Source organism: Pan paniscus, chromosome 14, assembly GCF_029289425.2.
Source record: "Pan paniscus chromosome 14, NHGRI_mPanPan1-v2.0_pri, whole genome shotgun sequence".
NCBI lineage: Eukaryota > Metazoa > Chordata > Mammalia > Primates > Hominidae > Pan > Pan paniscus.
In genome coordinates, this window is record NC_073263.2 from 79,621,944 (window position 1) to 79,638,881 (window position 16,938).

The following is a 16,938-nucleotide window of genomic DNA, read 5'->3' on the forward strand; positions in this document are numbered from 1 at the left end:
GTGGTAGGATCACTTGAGGATAGGAGTTCAAGACCAGCCTGGGCAACAAAGTGAGGCTCTATGTCTACAATAAAAAAAAAAGTATTAAAATGAAAAAAATGGGCATGGTTGCATGCACCTCTAGATCTAGCTACTTGGGTGGCTGAGGTGGGAGGATTGCTGGAACCCAGGAGTTCAAGGTTACAGTGAGCTATGATCATGCCACTGCACTCCAACCTGGGAGACAGGACGAGACTCCATTTTTAACTGAAAAAAATTAAAAAGTAAAATAAAGGAATGAGGAATATCTCTGTATACTGCCATGAAGTTTCCCAATAATATATTAAGTATCTGTCACACACAGACAGGTTTAGAGATTTGCCAGTTTGGTTTGGAGCAGGAAGGTAGACAGAAAGGAAGATCCACAGAATAAAAGAGCACTTGATACAGTAGATGGACGATTTAGAACTAACAGTATTTGATTAATATATATGGCAAGAGCAAGAAAAACTCTGAAGCACAAAAGCAAATAGAATCATAGTAACTTTCTGACTGTTTAATCAATTATTGTATTTACATAGACTTATTAATGTAAGGCTTAACTGTTTAATGAGATATGATGATATATCTAAAATGGGAAGGCAGGATATAGTGCAAGGAGGGTAAGTCCTTTTCTCATCTAAAGGTAAGTCAATACATGATGTCTGAAACTAACCAATCAAGAAATAGCTACATAAGCAAGTACTATGGAAATGTAGAGGCAACTACGAAAACAGAAACCTTTGCTTCTATTGATTTGGGTTGAGTTACATATGCTTTTCGGCACCATGTAAATTTTTCCAAAAAATCAAGTGAAAGTATTACATGGATTAAAAAGATAGAAAAACAGTACTTTTTTAAAAAAAGATGGTCAGAAACATTTTCCTAAGTTCATTTAAAATGAAGTGCACTAGGCTACAGTGGTATCTGACTGGGCAGAAAATAGAAAAAGAGACAGACTCCAAAAAGACCTGAAGTGACATCAGTTGAGCCTGGAGACCATCACCACAGCTAGTCCTAAGGGTGAGTCCACAATGAGTGAAAGGGAGAGGGGGTGCTTTCTGTCAGTTTAAACTACAGCAACAGCATGGAGATTCTCCATTAGTCATTTTTTTCTTGCTCTCCAGTTTTTGATGGTTCAGATGTCTCTAGGGTGATACCGATCATTTTATTATATTTCACATAATACCAGCTTAAGAAACAATGTAATGAAAAGTCCATGTGCTATTACTTTCATTGCCCTGTCAATAAGATCCAGGATTGCCTCCCTCATTCTACTTTTTACAAATTATTTTCTCAACTTTTCTGATGTGATTTACACTTACTTGGAAGCTTTTGCTTTTTGGAATTCTTTTAAGAATTATAACCTCTTAATTGTAACTTATACATTTCACAATTTTTGTTTGAAATGAGGAAGATGCTTTTGTAACTATATTTCAATTTCACAAGTAATTTAGGGTAGAAGACAGCAAGGGATGTTGGTAATGTTGCATCCAAGTGTCTTCTATTTGTCATGATTGCGTAAACACCTATAATTTCTCACTTCACTTCTCTAGCCCCTCTGGATGGATATTCAGAGAATGAGGATGAACATTCCTCTGAATACAAAGACTTGGGATATTCTTTCCCTTTAACTGAGAGAAAGAAAAGCAAACTGAATAGACATGGAAATAATAATTTGCATCACAGACATCCCTTCAGGTCAGCAGTTTGAGTTCACCTTAAGGCAATGCCACTGACTAGGGCTTTCCTTGAGTGTGTGTGCTATATCTTAGGCACTGCCATGGCCCTGGTTGGGGCTTAGAACATGTCATCCCAAAATATAACACCATGGTCTGCTGAGTACTTTCAATGGAAGGAAATTGGAAGGGCCTCAGAAGCAAGAATTTCTCTCTGACCTTCTCCTATTCTCCTTTCTCCTTTCCCCATTTCTCTACCAAAAGTGGGTCATAGAAACTAAAACTATTCTCCTTGAAAGCAGGCCATAAAACCTATAAACTTTACTCTCTGGTCTTCTCCCTTTTCCCTTGAGGGTCCTTATGTGACAGGTGTCATACCCTATACCTGGAAGAAGGAATGCTACATAGAGAGGCCCGGAAGAATCTGAGAAAACAGGCCTTACTGGGCTCCTTCAGTTTATCACCATTACAACATACCCTTTTGGTCCAATCGTATTTCTATACAGCTGATCCTGCATTGAGTGCAAGCAAAAAACTGTCAAGTTTTCCCTGGATCTTTGGGCTTTCATTTCTGAAGTCTCCTGCGTCACGTAAAACTTTGTTAAATAAATTTGTTATGCTTTTCTCTTGTAACCTGTCTTTTGTTGTAGGACTGTCAGGCAAGACCCTTGTAATGGGTGGGCAAAAGCTGTTACTATTTCACTTCTACAGCCTCAAGACCTAGCACCATCTCTAGCATATGTTGAATTAATGACGTTAGATGATTGAATGACTGTTATCTCAATAATTGCCACTGATTTGACTATTTAAGCAGGTCATTTTTCCCCCTAAATATTCCCCCCACACTATACTGAAAGTCACAGAACATCATTATTGCAGAAGAATAGCTTTCCTCAGTCAGGGCTAAATAAGTTACAGGAATTGACAGCAAACACCTCCCATTCAAGTTAGAATGAACACTATTTGGTCTTAGACACATAAATGTTCAGACAAGAGGTTTCCATTTAGAAGAAGCAAATCAATGATGAGTTCAGAAAACATTCTTGTTAACACACTCAAAAATTGCAATAAAAAATGGAGCATCACCTGAAAATGGTAAACTTTTTAAACAAATAGAACGATATGAGGATAAAGGGATGTTCCTAATTAGATTCCCTTTTCTAAAATCTTTCACTTTCCTTACTAGTCTGATGCTCACAGGCATAAGGTCAGTGTGATATTTTTGATAACATACATAGGTCTGCAGAGTTCATAGCACTGCAGACTTGGGAAGATTTTACATGTCCAGTGCATGGCCCAGAGGCAGCAGTGTTTATTTTAGCCAGCAACAAACATGATAAATGATGTGCCACCCTCCGTCACTACTGGTCACTGGAAGTGCTGGCTGACCATCAGCCCAGAACTCAATTCCCACAGGTTCCCTGCCAAACTATTTGAATAAACCTAGGCAAGTTTACAATTTCTGCTTTGGCTGAAAAACATCTTTCACTTGGCAGTCTAAATACATTTCAGAGCGTTTGAGGATGAACTGTTGGTTTCTATGCTTAAATAGTAATTTCAGGTATTTTTAAAACATCTTCCTTGAAATATAATTCACATACCATACGATTTTTCCATTGCTTTTAATATATTTACAGAGTTGTGTAATCATCACCACAACCAATTTTCTAATATTTGCATTACTCCAAAAAAATCCTCTGTACCCCCAAATCATCCCACCTCGCCTACTCCTAAGCAAGGACTAATGATTCCCCTTCCCTGTTAGGTGGGCTGTTTTCATTATCATTTGCTTGTTTATTGATTGGTGACATGGCCAGTCTATTTTAATGAAGCCTATTTCCCTGCAGTGTCTCTCCTAAGTAAGGCACAGCTTTGGACATTCATAGTTACTTGGGACAACAGTTTTAGCAGGGCTCTCTTTCTCCTTTCCTGATCTCTCTGTTAAGCTGCCTGGCTCATTTGATATTACATCCCAATTATCAGCTGATTGCTCTATTGTTTTGGACAATGCCCTGGGGCGTACCAAAATGTGTCTGGAATTGGTGAGTTCTTGGTCTTACTGACTTTAAGAATGAGGTTGCGGACTTCTGCGGTGAGTGTTAACAGCTTTTAAGGTGGCGCGTCTGGAGTTTGTTCTTTCTGATGTTTGGATGTGTTTGGAGTTTCTTCTTTCTGATGGGTTTGTGGTCTTGCTGGCTTAGGAGTGAAGCTGCAGACTTTCGTGGTGAGTGTTACAGCTTTTAAGGCGGCGTGTCTGGAGTTGTTCATAAATTGCTCTGTAGCATTATCTGATTAAACCCATGTAGTATTAGTTTTATTTCTTGTTTTGTTTTCTTTTGGTTTTTGTTTTGGTTTTTTGAGACAGAGTCTTGCTCTGTCACCCAGGCTGGAGTGTGGTGGCGTGATCTTGGCTCACTGCAACCTCTGCCTCCTGGGTTCAAGCGATTCCCTTGCCTCAGCCTCCTGAGTAGCTGGAATTACAAGTGTCCATCACCAGCCAGGCTAATTTTTGTATTCTTAGTAGAGATGGGGTTTCACCATGTTGGCCAGGCTGGTCTCTAATTCTTGACCTCAGGTGATCCACCTGCCTTGGCCTCCCAAAGTGCTGGGATTACAGGTATGAGCCACCATACCCAGCTGCAGTAGTAGTTTTTAAAGACAGTTTTTGAGGTTTATGGAGATCCCAGGAGGGCACTTCCTATGTACTTCTTTCTCTTTTTCTGTCTGGTGAACTAGCTGGCCTATGGTTAAACTTTTTGCTCTCACTTAAGAAGAGCTATTTGTTTTTGCTGGATATGAAATTCTGGGTTGAAAATTCTTTTCTTTAAGAATGTTGAATATTGGCCCCCACTCTCTTCTAGCTTGTAGAGTTTCTGCCGAGAGATCCACTGTTAGTACCCTTATACTTGAACTTCACCATATTCTGTTTAAAATAAAATCAATTCCTTTGGGGGGCATTCAGATGTCCCTTTTCCTATGGATTCCCCTTTCATTTGGTTAAGATGTCTCAACCCTACTCCAGGCACTGGCTGGAGGAGTTAGCCTCTGGTCCTCCAGACTTTTTGTCTTGACTCTCCTGGCGTGGGGTGCTGCCCAAAGATTGAGTTCATGTCAGGAAAATCAGAACGCCAATCTTCTTGCCAGCCATGCACAGAGTAGACACTCCATCCTGACTGAGAGCCGGTGGGAGGAAGATAGCCACCAACCCTTTGGCAACATGGACCTGGAATATATCCTCTTCATGGAGTTGGAGAGGATGAAAAATGTTAGTGGTTTCCCCCTCCCAATAAAATATGGCAACTCTTGATCAGAAATTGTAAAGAGAAGGAACTCATCTTTTTGACAACTTGGATTGAAGTTTCTGTTAGGCTGAGCTTAGGGTAAAGAGGGAGAGTGTAGAAGGTGGCTCAAATGTTACAGACTCTCATTGTTCTGAGTTTTAGTAGATTTTCTTAAATAGATGTTTCCTCATTTGCTGTATGCCATTTGGACAATTTCCACAGATTAGAGCAAAACTTCAATGTCTGTTCCAGAGGGAAGTATCATGTTGGATTTTACTGTACAATGAAGAAATGGGCATTGGGCGAACCTGCGCCCAATATTTCAACGTAGGTTTTTTTCTATTTTCCATAAGTGTTGGCCGGCTGAGAAATAAAAAGAGAGACAGTATAAAGAGAGGAGTTTTATAGCTGGGCTGCTGGGGGTGACATCACATATCGGTAGGACCATGATGCCCACCTGAGTTTTTTATTAAGGGTTTCAAACCAGCAAGTTTTTTATTAAGGGTTTCAAAAGGGGAGGGGGTGTAATAACAGAGAGTAGGTACAAAGATCACATGCTTCAAAGGGCAAAAGGCAGAACAAAGATCACATGCTTCGGAGGGAACAGGACAAAGGGCAAAAGCAGAACTACTGATAAGGGTCCAACAAAGATCACAAGGCAAAGGGCAAAAGCAGAATTACTGATAAGGGTCTATGTTCAGCAGTGCATGTATTGTCTTGATAAACATTTTAAACAACAGAAAACAGGGTTCGAGAGCAGAGAACTGGTCTGACCACAGATTTATCAGGGCGGAGTTTTTATCCACCCTAGTAAGCCTGAGGGTACTGCAGGAGACCAGGGCGTATCTCAGTCCTTATCTCAACCACATCAGACAGACATTCCCAGAGTGGCCATTTATAGACCTGCCCCCAGGAATGCATTCCTTCCCCAGGGTATTAATATTAATGTTAATATTCCTTGCTAGAAAAAGAATTTAGCAACATCTTCCCTACTTGCATGGCCATTTATAGGTTCTCTGCAAGAAAAAAAAATACAGCTTTTTTTGCCCGACTCTGCAGGCAGTCTGGCCTTATGGTTATCTTCCCTTGTTCCCTAAAAATCACTGTTATTCTGTTCATTTTCAAGGTGCACTGATTTCATATTGTTCAAACACACATGTTTTACAAACAATTTGTACAGTTAACATAATTATCACAGTGGTCCTCAGGTGACATACATCCTCAGTTTATGAAGATAACAGGATTAAAAGATTAAAGTAAAGACAGGCATAAGAAATTATAAAAGTATTATTTGGGAACTGATAAATGTCCATGAAATCTTCACAATTTATGTCCTCTGCCACGGCTCCAGCCGGTCCCTCCACTTGGGGTCCCTGACTTCCTGCAACATCTTTCCCTTTCTTTTTATATAAATGTGCCATGGCAATGAAGGCTTATTCATTCTCTCGTTTTTGACGCAGGATTCTTTGACTGGTCCAGCACACTAAAAACAAGCTGATTAAACAAAGAAACATAATTCCAAAATTTACTACAGTGGAGCCCCCAATAGACTTAATGCAAGTTGTGGGGTTTGGTCCAGAAAGACTTTCTGCCACCTGATCTAGTGCCTCAGTTCCAGGCAAAATGGATAAATGAGCTTGAGAGCCTTCAAAAATTTGTTTCTTTAATTTAGTTATGTCCAAGGATAAATTATCTTCCCTACCCAGCAGGTGTCCTTTGACCATTTCCCATGAATGATCAGTCTTCTTGTAGGAATATGGTGTGATACAGAAATCAGAAGTATTCCAATCGCACTGCATTTGCATGCGATGTTTGAGACTTATTAGCTGATCTCCAAGCCAAATAACAGACTGTCTTAAATCATTAATTTGATTAGCTAATTTTTGATCAATGCCCTGTTGAGAATTCCACATTTGGGTGGAATTAGCTTGCCAATCATTAACAAAATGAGCCATTTGAATAGATTGGTGTAATGCCACTCCGGCAGTGGTGACCAGTGCAGTGACTGTAATTAGGCCCATGATCACAGCAATTAAAGTGAAAACGAATCTCTTAGATCTCTTGAGAATTCGTTGTAACACTTCATTAATTAAATGTACTGAGGGTGAAGATTCCCAAGGTCTGGGTAAAGTTACCAGTATCCAGATTCCTTCTCACTTCTCAAGCTCACACCAACATTACACTTTTCCTGAAGTCAAAATGGGAGTTAACACAAGTGTATAAATGACAATTAATGCATTGGACAGTTTGATTGTTCCTCCAAATTTTGATATTTCCCACTAACGGCATGTAAGAAGGCTTAACACAACTCTGTATAGGAATAGTCAGGTTGGAGGTAAACAAAGCGGAATGTTTCAATCTACATTGATACTGAGGGAGAGAAGCGGCAGTGGCAATGCCCGATGTCCTCCACTGTAAAGAAGCAATCCGAGGTGCTCGGGAATGCCGAAGAGGTGGAGGTGCATACCTGGGTGAAGAAGAATTATCATAAGGCCAATCAGAGTCCCATAAAGGAGGATCAGCATCTAAAAGAGGAAGAGAGTTCAAAGAGGATTTATCATGGGGTTCAGAATCACGGATGTGAGGGGCAGTAGTGGGGACAACAGACAGAAAATTTCCTCTTCCCATACTCGCAGGCCAACCACGGCAATAGCCAATTTCCAAAGTTCTGGGTGTTCTGGGCTCAGAATGGGGAATATCATATGAGGCCTCATGGTGGGTAATGCCCTTGTGTTCTCATTTTAAGGGAAAGAACTCAATATGCCTAGGCGAAGATCTTTTTGCAATGAATTTCTCGGGTGTTCTTTGTGCTTCTTATATTTGGATGTCTAGGTCTCTATGAGAGACAGGACTAGCTGGATTTCCTAGGCTGACTAAGAATTCCTAAGCCTCGCTGGGGAAGGTGACTGCACCTACCTTTAAACACAGGGCTTGTAACTCAGCTCACACCAGACCAATCAGGTAGTAAAGAGGGCTCACGAAAATACCAATTAGGCTAAAAACAGGAGGTAAAAAATAATCAAATCATCTATCACCTGAGAGCACAGGGTGAGGGATAATGATCAGGATATAAACCTAGGCATTCGAGCAGGGAGTGGCAACCCCCTTTGGGTCCCCTCCCGTTGTATGGAAGCTCTGTTTTTCACTCTCTTAAATCTTGCAACTGCACACTCTTCTGGTGAGCTGAGCTTTTGCTCGCCATCCACCACTGCTGTTTGCCGCCATCGCAGACCCGCTGCTGATTTCCACCCCTCCCTATCCAGCAGGGTGTGGGCTGCGCTCCTGATTCATCAAGGAGCCCATTGCTGCTCCCGACTGGGCTAAAGGCTAGCCATTGTTCCTGCAGGCTAAGTGCCTTTGTTCATTCTAATCGAGCTGAACACTAGTCGCTGGGTTCCACAGTTCTCTTCCGTGACCCACGGCTTCTAATAGAGCTATAGCACTCACCGCATGGCCCAAGGTTCTATTTTTTGGAATCTGTGAGGCCAAGAACCCCAGGTCATAGAACAAAAGGCTTGCCGCCCTCTTGGGAGCGGCCCACTCCATCTTGGGAGCGGCCCGCCACTGTCTTGGGAGCTATAAGCACAAAGTCCCCCGTAACATCTAGGAAGGCTGGAGAGGTTTTCCTCCATTTTTCCCCCAAATATGTTTTTTAAGCTCATAGAATTCTCTTCTTCCTCAAGAATACCAATTATTTTTAGGTTTTGTCATTTAGCATAATCCCAGACTCTTGGAGGATTTGTTCATATTTTCTTATTCTTTTTTCTTTGTGTTTGTTGGATTGGGTTAATTCAAAGACCTTGTCTTCGAGGACAGAATTTCTTCTACTTGTTCAATTCTATTGCTGAGAATTTCCAGAGCATTTTGCATTTCTAAAAGTGTGTCCAAAGTTTCCTGAATTTTTTATTGTTTTTTCTTTAAACTATTTCCTTGCATATTTCTTCCTTCACTTCTTGTATCGTATTTTGGATTTCCTTGCACTAGGCTTCACCTTTCTCTGGTCCCTCCCTGATTAGCTTAATAACTAACGTCCTGAATTTTTTTTTTTTCAGGTAAATCAGGGATTTCTTCTTGGTTTGGATCCATTGCTGGTGAACTAGTGTGATTTTTTTGGTGGGTGTTGAAGAAACTTGCTTTTCATATTACCAGGGCTGGTTTTCTGGTTCCTTCTCATTTGGGTAGGCTCTGTCAGAGGGAAGGTCTAGGGCTGAAGGCTGTTGTTCAGATCCTTTTTTTTCATGGGATGTTCCTTTGATGTCATATTCTCCCCCTTTTCCTAATGGATTTAGCTTTTTGTGAGCCAAACTGCAGTGATTTTTTTCTCTCTTCTGGATCTAGCCACCTGGTGAGTCTATCCAGCTCCAGGCTGGTACTGGGGGTTGTCTGCACAGAGTTCTGTGATGTGAACTGTCTATGGATCTCTGACATGGATACCAGTGCCTGTTCTGGTGGAGGTGGCAGAGGGGGCAATGGACTCTGAGGGTTCTTAGCTTTGATGGTTTAATGTTCTATTTTTGTGCTGGTTGACCTCTTGCCAGGAGGTGGTGCTTTCCAGAGAACATCAGCTGTGGTATCATGGGGAGGAATCAGCAGTGGGTGGGGACCTAGAACTCCCAAATTATATGTCCTTTGTCTTCTGCTACCAGGATGGGTAGGGAAGGACCATCAGGTGGGGGCAGGGCTAGGCATGTTTGAGCTCAGACTCTCCTTGGGTGGGTCTTGCTGTGGCTGTTGTGGGGAATGGGGGTAAGATTCCCAGTCACTGGAGTTGTGTACCTAGGAGCATTATGGCTGCCTTTGCTGAGTCACGAAGTTTGTCAGGGAAGTAGGGGAAAGCCAGCAGTCACAGGCCTCACCCGCATCTCACACAAATCAAAGAGCCAGTGCCAGTGTCACTCCTACAATGCCGCAGGCAACAGTCCCCAGACGGTTTCCAGGCAGACAGCAATAAGGGCTTGAAAACCTGCCCCAGGCTATGCACCTCCCAGCTGTGAAAGAGAAAGCCTTATGGAGTCTGCCCTCCCCCAAATTCTGGCCAGGAGGCTTCTCACCTCTTTCTAATTTTCACCTCTTTCTAATTTTCACTCACCTCTTTCTAATTTTCACTAAGTTTAGCTAGAGATTTCCTTCTCCCTGTGTAGTTTTACCCCTTGCTCCTTTCCCATTGGATCCCTGTGGTGCCAGGCAGAAATGGCCTGCCTGGGGACCCAGCAAGCTCCCAGAGACTTTCTGCTGCTTCTTCTACCTCTGTATTTTGCTCAGTTCTCCAAATAGCTCCAGGTAAAGTCAGAAACTTCTCCTGCAAACAGATCTTCAGCTTCTCCAGTGGGGATGTGTGTCTAAGAGCGGAGGGTCTCTCTTTCCCACTTCTGTAGTTGGGGCACTGACAGTTTTGACACATCTCCTGGGTCCTGCAGGAACAGTCTGCTTCCTTCAGAGGGTCTCTGGATCACATATTTAGCTACACAAAATAGATGGAGATAAAAGAGCGAAACGTCTCGTGAGCAGAATCTCAATGCTTAAATAATGAATTATAAGTTTCTGAGGCTTAAATTTCAGAAATGGCTTACATAGAGGTTCTTATGTCATGATGAAGAGATCACAGGGTGGATCTACACCCATCATGCTGATCAGATGATTGAAAGATTCTGCCTGGGGCCTGAAAGCTAAAGGGAATGAATAACTCCCCCCTCCTCAGGCCCAGTCCCAAGGCACAAGGTCACTTGCGCCAGCAGCATGCATCAGCAAGATAGCAGAAGCAGGAAGAGAGCAGGACAGAAGACACATACCCCCGAAGATCGAGAGGGAGGCCATACGGGTACTACATAGCAATCATATCAGACTGGAACACTTCCTGTTTACAGAGGACTGTGAAACCCCTGCCCTGTCCTCACTTGGGGCTGACGCCATTTTAGGCCTCAGCCTGCCTGCACCCAGGTGCTCATTAAAATAGCGTGTTGCTCCACACAGCCTTGTGTTGTTTGTTGGTGCGCTCTCGGGGTTTGAACTGATATAAGAGCCTTGCAGTGATCACACTTGTGGAGTGTTCATCCTTGTGGTGTAATTAGCACTGTATGCCAATGACTCCCTTTTTCCACGTGTCCTTTCCACACTTCACTTCAGGAAACCTGCACTGTCTATTATCCTTTCTTACAACTATCTTTTCAATCCCTTTGACTCAACTTCTTACATCCTATAAGCAATTGAACCTGCTCCAGCCTTAACAATTTAACACACAAAAGAAACAAAGCCCAAAGCCTCCTTTCATATCTATTTTCCCATCCAGTTATCATCCCTACTATATCCAAACCTCTTGAAAGCATTGTCTGTTTTTATTACCTTCATTTTCTCAAATCCTACTCAGTTTCAAACCTACTCTAGTCTGGCTTTTATCATCACTATAGCACCCAAAGCCCTTCTTTAGAGGTCACCAGTGACATGCATGTCACTAACTCCAAGGCCATGTTCTCATTCTCCTCTTACTTGATCCATCTGGGGTACTGAGGCAGTTCACCATACCCTTATTACTGAAACACTCTATCCTTGCCTTTCATAACCTTACACTTTTCTGGTTTTCCTCCTCCTTTACCCTTTGGCCACCTCATTCTTTTCCACCTGGCCTTAAATAAGTTGGGATTTCTCAAAGTTTTGTCTCAGGCCTTTTCTTTAATCCTTTTTCTCTAGTTAATTTCAACTATCACCAAATCACCATGGCTTCAATCACTATCTATAAGTGTGCTTTTTCTGTTTACTCCAACTTTTCTCAGAGCTCCATCTGTAGAACCAACAACTGTCTCATTGCCGTCAGTGCTTGTTGATCTCATGGGCATCCTATGCTTCACATCTTGAAGACCAAGCTCATAATTTTCTTTCCACTCCTGGCTTTCCCCCGGTATTTCTGAGCCCAGGGTATGGCTCATGCCAGAAAGTTGGAAATTATCGTGGATATCTTTCCTTCACTGGGATCAGTATTCTACCAATCACCAAGATTTCTAATCTTTCTTCTAATTATGCCTGAAATTGACCTATTTCTCTTTATCTCCATGGCTATTCCCTCTCACATAGGCTACTTCAATATCCTCCATACCGGTCCCTTACATCTGCTCTTGTACTCTTTTAATTTATATACCTCACTGTGAATAAAATCATCTTTTAAAAATGCAAGTCTGTTCATGAAATTTCTCTGCTTAACCTACTTTAATGGCTTCCCTTTTATCCCTAGATAAAATCCCAGATTATCATGAACCTCAAGGTTCTGTATGACATGATGTCTGTCTGCCTCATCAGTCATATATAGAGACATTTATTCCTCCATGTCTTCTACTTCTGCCTCATCAGCTTTCAGTTCCTTGAATATACTTCTTCCTGTCTTAGTGCCTTTGCCTACACTATTCCCTCTGCCCAGAATGATCTGTCCTTCAGTGACCAGCTAACTCCCAGTAATTCACATGTTGCTAATTGTTTATATATTACTTCTGCATTTCCTGATCCTCTAAAATAGTTGAGTTCCCCCTGTAAGATGATCTCTTAGCTCCACCATAGCACTTATTACAGCTGCAGTTAATTGGTTGTTTATTATTTGGATTTTCCACTCAAAAAATATGATTGAATGAGTGACTCTAAAGGGAGTCTAGTTCTGTATCTCTAGTTCTGTCTCTCCCCTTGGGCTTTTTTTCCCTTTCTGAATATGACCTCTGAATGTGCCCACTCTTAAGTCCACAATTTCAGCCAACAGTCTCACCACTTACATCATCATCAAAATCAGAGACAAGGGAGTCACCCCAGAGTCCTCTTTTCACCACATCTCCATAGCTTATGAATCTCCAAGTCTTGTTGGTTTAGCTTACAAGGCAGTTATCGGTGACTTTTTTCCTTCAACTTTTATTTTAAGTTCCAGGGTACATGTGCAGGATGTGCAGGTTTGTGACATGGGTAAACATGTGCCATGGTTGTTTGCTGCACAGATAAACTCATCACCTTAAGCCCAGCATTCATTAGCTATTTTTTGGGATGATCTCCCTCCCCCATCCATCCCCTGACAGGCCCCATTGTGTGTTGTTCCTCCCCATGTGTCCGTGTGTTCTCATCATTCAGCTCCCAGTTATAAATGAGAACTTGCTGCATTTGGTTTTCTGTTCCTAGATTAGTTTGCTGAGGATAACAGCTTCCAGCTCCATCCATGTCCTGCAAAGGACGTAATCTTGTCCCTTTGTTTTATTTTATTTTAAGTTCCAGAATACATGTGCAGGACATGCAGGTTTGTTACATAAGTAAATGTGTGCCATGATGGCTTGCTGCACCTATCAACCCATCACCTAGGTATTAAGCCCCAAATGCATTAGCTATTTATCCTGATGCCCTCCCTCTCCCACTCCTACAGGCTCCACTGTGTGTTGTTCCTCTCCCAGAGTGTCCATGTGTTCTCATTGTTCACCTCTCCCTTATAAGTGAGAACATGCGATGTTTGGTTTTCTATTCCTGTATTAGATCGCTGGATCTTGTTCCTTTTTATGGCTGCATAGTATTCCATGGTATGTATTTACCACATTTTCTTTATCCAGTCTATCACTGATGGGCATTTGGGTTGATTTTATGTCTTTGCTATAGTGCTGCAATGAATATTTATTTTTATAATAGAATGATTTATATTCCTTTGGGTATATACCCAGTAATGGGATTGCTGGGTCAAATGGTATTTCTGCCTCTAGATTTTTGAGGAATTGCCATACTGTCTTCCACCATGGTTGAACTAATTTACACTCCCACCAACAGTGTAAAAGTGTTCCTTTTTCTCTGCAACCTCCTTACAAGGCATTTATTATATGTGTGCTGCTGTCTACTATCTTCACAACAACCTTTGAGTCTTTACTTGTCTCATACTCTTATTCATCAGTTCTTATATGTTTGTTTGTTTGTTTTTCAATAACTATTTGTTTGAAATATTGACCTATCAAACCACTTATCCTTTTATAATTCTATTTTGAAACTGAATCAACAAAAACAGACACTGTTTGGGCAGCTTTTATTTCTAGCTCATAATCCAACAATTTTCCTCAATGGAAAATTTTGATGCTATTTTGATGAAACTCGTTCCAAGATAATGAGTTCTTTTGGCGGTAAAAAACCAGTGCTTTCCTTTATAATATAAATAGTTCTAGAATTAATATCCAGAGATAAGTTTCTAGTTTCTATTTAACTTTTCAATAATTTCCTGAATATTATTTCATTTCCAAATAATTAAAAAATGAACAATAGAAACCCTGTGAGAGACCGAATATGCAAACAGACAGTGGCCAGACCACATATAAAACAGAACACTGACCCACTACCTCTACAACAACCAGCCTAGGAAGCCAAACCACAACCCCTGCAGCAACCAGTTCCAAACAGTCAGCACTTGCTCGGTTACTGCCAGCTCCCCTAAATTTTACCCCTGTTTTCATCTCCAGCTCAACCAGAGAAAGCCAAATGTGCTCCCCAAGCTAGTCATATAGGATGCTTTGTTTCTGGTTAGCTCACCTCCAGGTTCCTCATTCTGATACGAGATGGGGGACAGGGAAGCGCTGGGTAGAAAAGGGTGGGGTTCCTGGTAAGGGCTCCACTCTTGGGCCTGTGCCCATGAACCTAATTGAGAACAGGCACTCCTGTTTGCACCCAAATGTTGCATTTTCCAAGACCATTCTTGCCTGCTACACCCCCACCCCATCCTGTGCCCATGTAAACCTGAGACCGTAGCAGGCACAGACGCAAGCAGCTGAATATTGAGAGGAGCAGAGGAATAGACCAGCAGACACCAGCAGACCCCAGCAGACCAGCGGACCAGCGAAGGCAGAATGATAAAGCAGAGAAAGAAAAAAGAGAAGGGAGGTCTGGACCCTGAGGGGAGTTCAGCTGGGGGCAGTCAGAGAAGGGTCTGGCTTCTGGGTGGCCCAACTCCAGGGAAAGACCATCTTCCCACTCCATCTCCCATTCTGGCTCCCCATCCATCTCTCTGAGAGCCACCTCCACCACTCCATAAAACCTTGCACTCATCTTTCGAGCCCACGTGTGACCCAATTTTCCTGGTACACTGGGCAAGAGCTTGAGATACAGAAAGCTGTTACACTGGCCCACTGCCCTTGTGAGGGTCGATTGAGCTGATTAACACAAGGCATTTGCAGATGGCAAAGCTGAAAGAGCACAGTATAACATAAGCCCTCTTGAGTTTCAGGAGTCTCAGACACCCACTTTAGACACTGCCGTGGGGCTGGAACCCAAAATATGCTCCCCACGGCCGCTCGCTGCACCTGCCCGTAACTGCATGCTCCCCTAGGGGTCGGAAGTAGCGAGCCATACCCCGTCACATGTCCTGTGAAGTGAATAAGGGAACTCTCCTGTTTCAGTTCCAAAAATTGACCATCAGAACATACCTGAAGCCTTCTCTCTTTTTTTTTTTTTTTTGAAAGGAATCTCGCTCGGTCACGCAGGCTGGAGTGCAGTGGCGCGATCTCAGCTCACTGCAACCTCCGCCTCCCCGGTTCAAGCGATTCTCCTGCCTCAGCCTCCCGAGTAGCTGGGATTACAGGTGCACGCCACCACGCCCGGCTAATTTTTGTATTTTTAGTAGAGACGGGGTTTAAACATGTTGGCCAGGATGATCTCAACCTCCTGACCTCGTGATCCACCCGCCTTGGCCTCCCAGAGTGCTGGAATTATAGGCGTGAGCCACCGCGCCTGGCCGCCTTCCCTTTTTTTACTGTATAATTTTCCCACTCCCCCGCCTGCCCTTGGGTCTCTGCCAAATGCAAGCGATGGAGGCTGACTCTCCTGCTATGGCAAGCTCCCAATAAGTAATCTCTGATTTTTCTTATTTGGGTAGTCTTTGTTTATTTCCAAACCTTTGTTTTTGTTTCCTTTAAGGCTATTCAAGTTCACACCTGAATGATGCATTATTCTTAAATCTACCTGATCTACCTATGTGAATCTTATTTTAGTTATATATATATATATATATATATATATATATATATATATATATATATAATTGTAGCTTCATAAAGAAAAGGGAGGATTTTACCTGAAACAATGCATTCTATTTAGAATCTGGATGGACCGGCTGAGGTCAGAAGGGCTGGTACCCTGAAAATCTGGCCATTTCCTAGGAGATTTGTGAGGCCTAAAGTCCCTTGTGTAAATTTCCTCTGCTCTAGCCTTCTCTAATGAACTGAAGGGAACACCCATCCTCAGATAAGGCAAGTAAATAGTCCATTGTTTGCTCTAAATTTAAGAGTATCTTAAGAGCTTTTATAAGTGCTCTTATCTCCTTAATATTTCTGAGATGGCTCCTAGGCTTCAAGGGTGGGGAATATAAACAGTGAGCATTGTGCTTCCAAAAGGGCTGAAGGAGGAGGAGTTAGGAAAAGGGTAAGCTTTATTGGGAGGTAAGATTTTTCCAGGCTTAAGTGTAAGACAGAATGCTTTTTGACAGTAGAGACTTCCAGACTTAGAGCCATAGTATTGCATTCTCATAAGTGAATTGAAAGAGAGTATTTAATTTCTGAATGGAAGCTACTGTATGATTACTAAAGGAATCCAACATATAAAGGTTCCAACAGATGGCAACTGTCTGTGTAACTGCAACCCAGATATTGATTATATTAGCAACATTTGAAATCTTTGCAAGACCTCCCACCTTCTGATAGGGTCTGATAGCATTAAGGCTGTTCAGATTGGCAGTGTTTCTTCAGGAAAGCAGGGCAGAGTAAGTGGTAAAAGCCAGCCTCAGAGGCTGGCAGCAACTGGTGAGTCCTTGTTAAAATACTTTGTTTTCCCTTTATTCTCAAATTGGGTGTAAACTTTGTAATACATATTTGAACTTACAGGGAATGGTTTTTATTAAACCCTATAAATATTCTGGGTTTTCTGTTGTTTTATTGTATGTCTTTGTCTTCCCATTTGACCCTAATATTAGCTTCTTTTTG

The 16,938-nt window shown here is 42.1% G+C and overlaps 2 long non-coding RNA genes across 3 annotated transcripts in view; both read left to right on the forward strand.

Moving 5' to 3' along the window:
* The window catches only part of LOC130540721 (uncharacterized), a 42,040-nt gene extending 39,719 nt beyond the window's left edge, over window positions 1-2,321 (forward strand). The window contains exon 6 of the long non-coding RNA XR_008954713.2: window positions 2,204-2,321. This is a non-coding gene — a long non-coding RNA (uncharacterized LOC130540721). The remainder of the gene's footprint in view (window positions 1-2,203) is intronic.
* A 1,087-nt stretch (window positions 2,322-3,408) lies between these two features.
* The window catches only part of LOC134728806 (uncharacterized), a 569,286-nt gene continuing 555,756 nt past the window's right edge, over window positions 3,409-16,938 (forward strand). Inside the window, exon 1 of one of the 2 annotated variants that reach the window (XR_010109631.1) lies at window positions 3,409-3,921. This is a non-coding gene — a long non-coding RNA (uncharacterized LOC134728806). The remainder of the gene's footprint in view (window positions 3,922-16,938) is intronic. The other variant, XR_010109630.1, reaches the window with a different exon arrangement.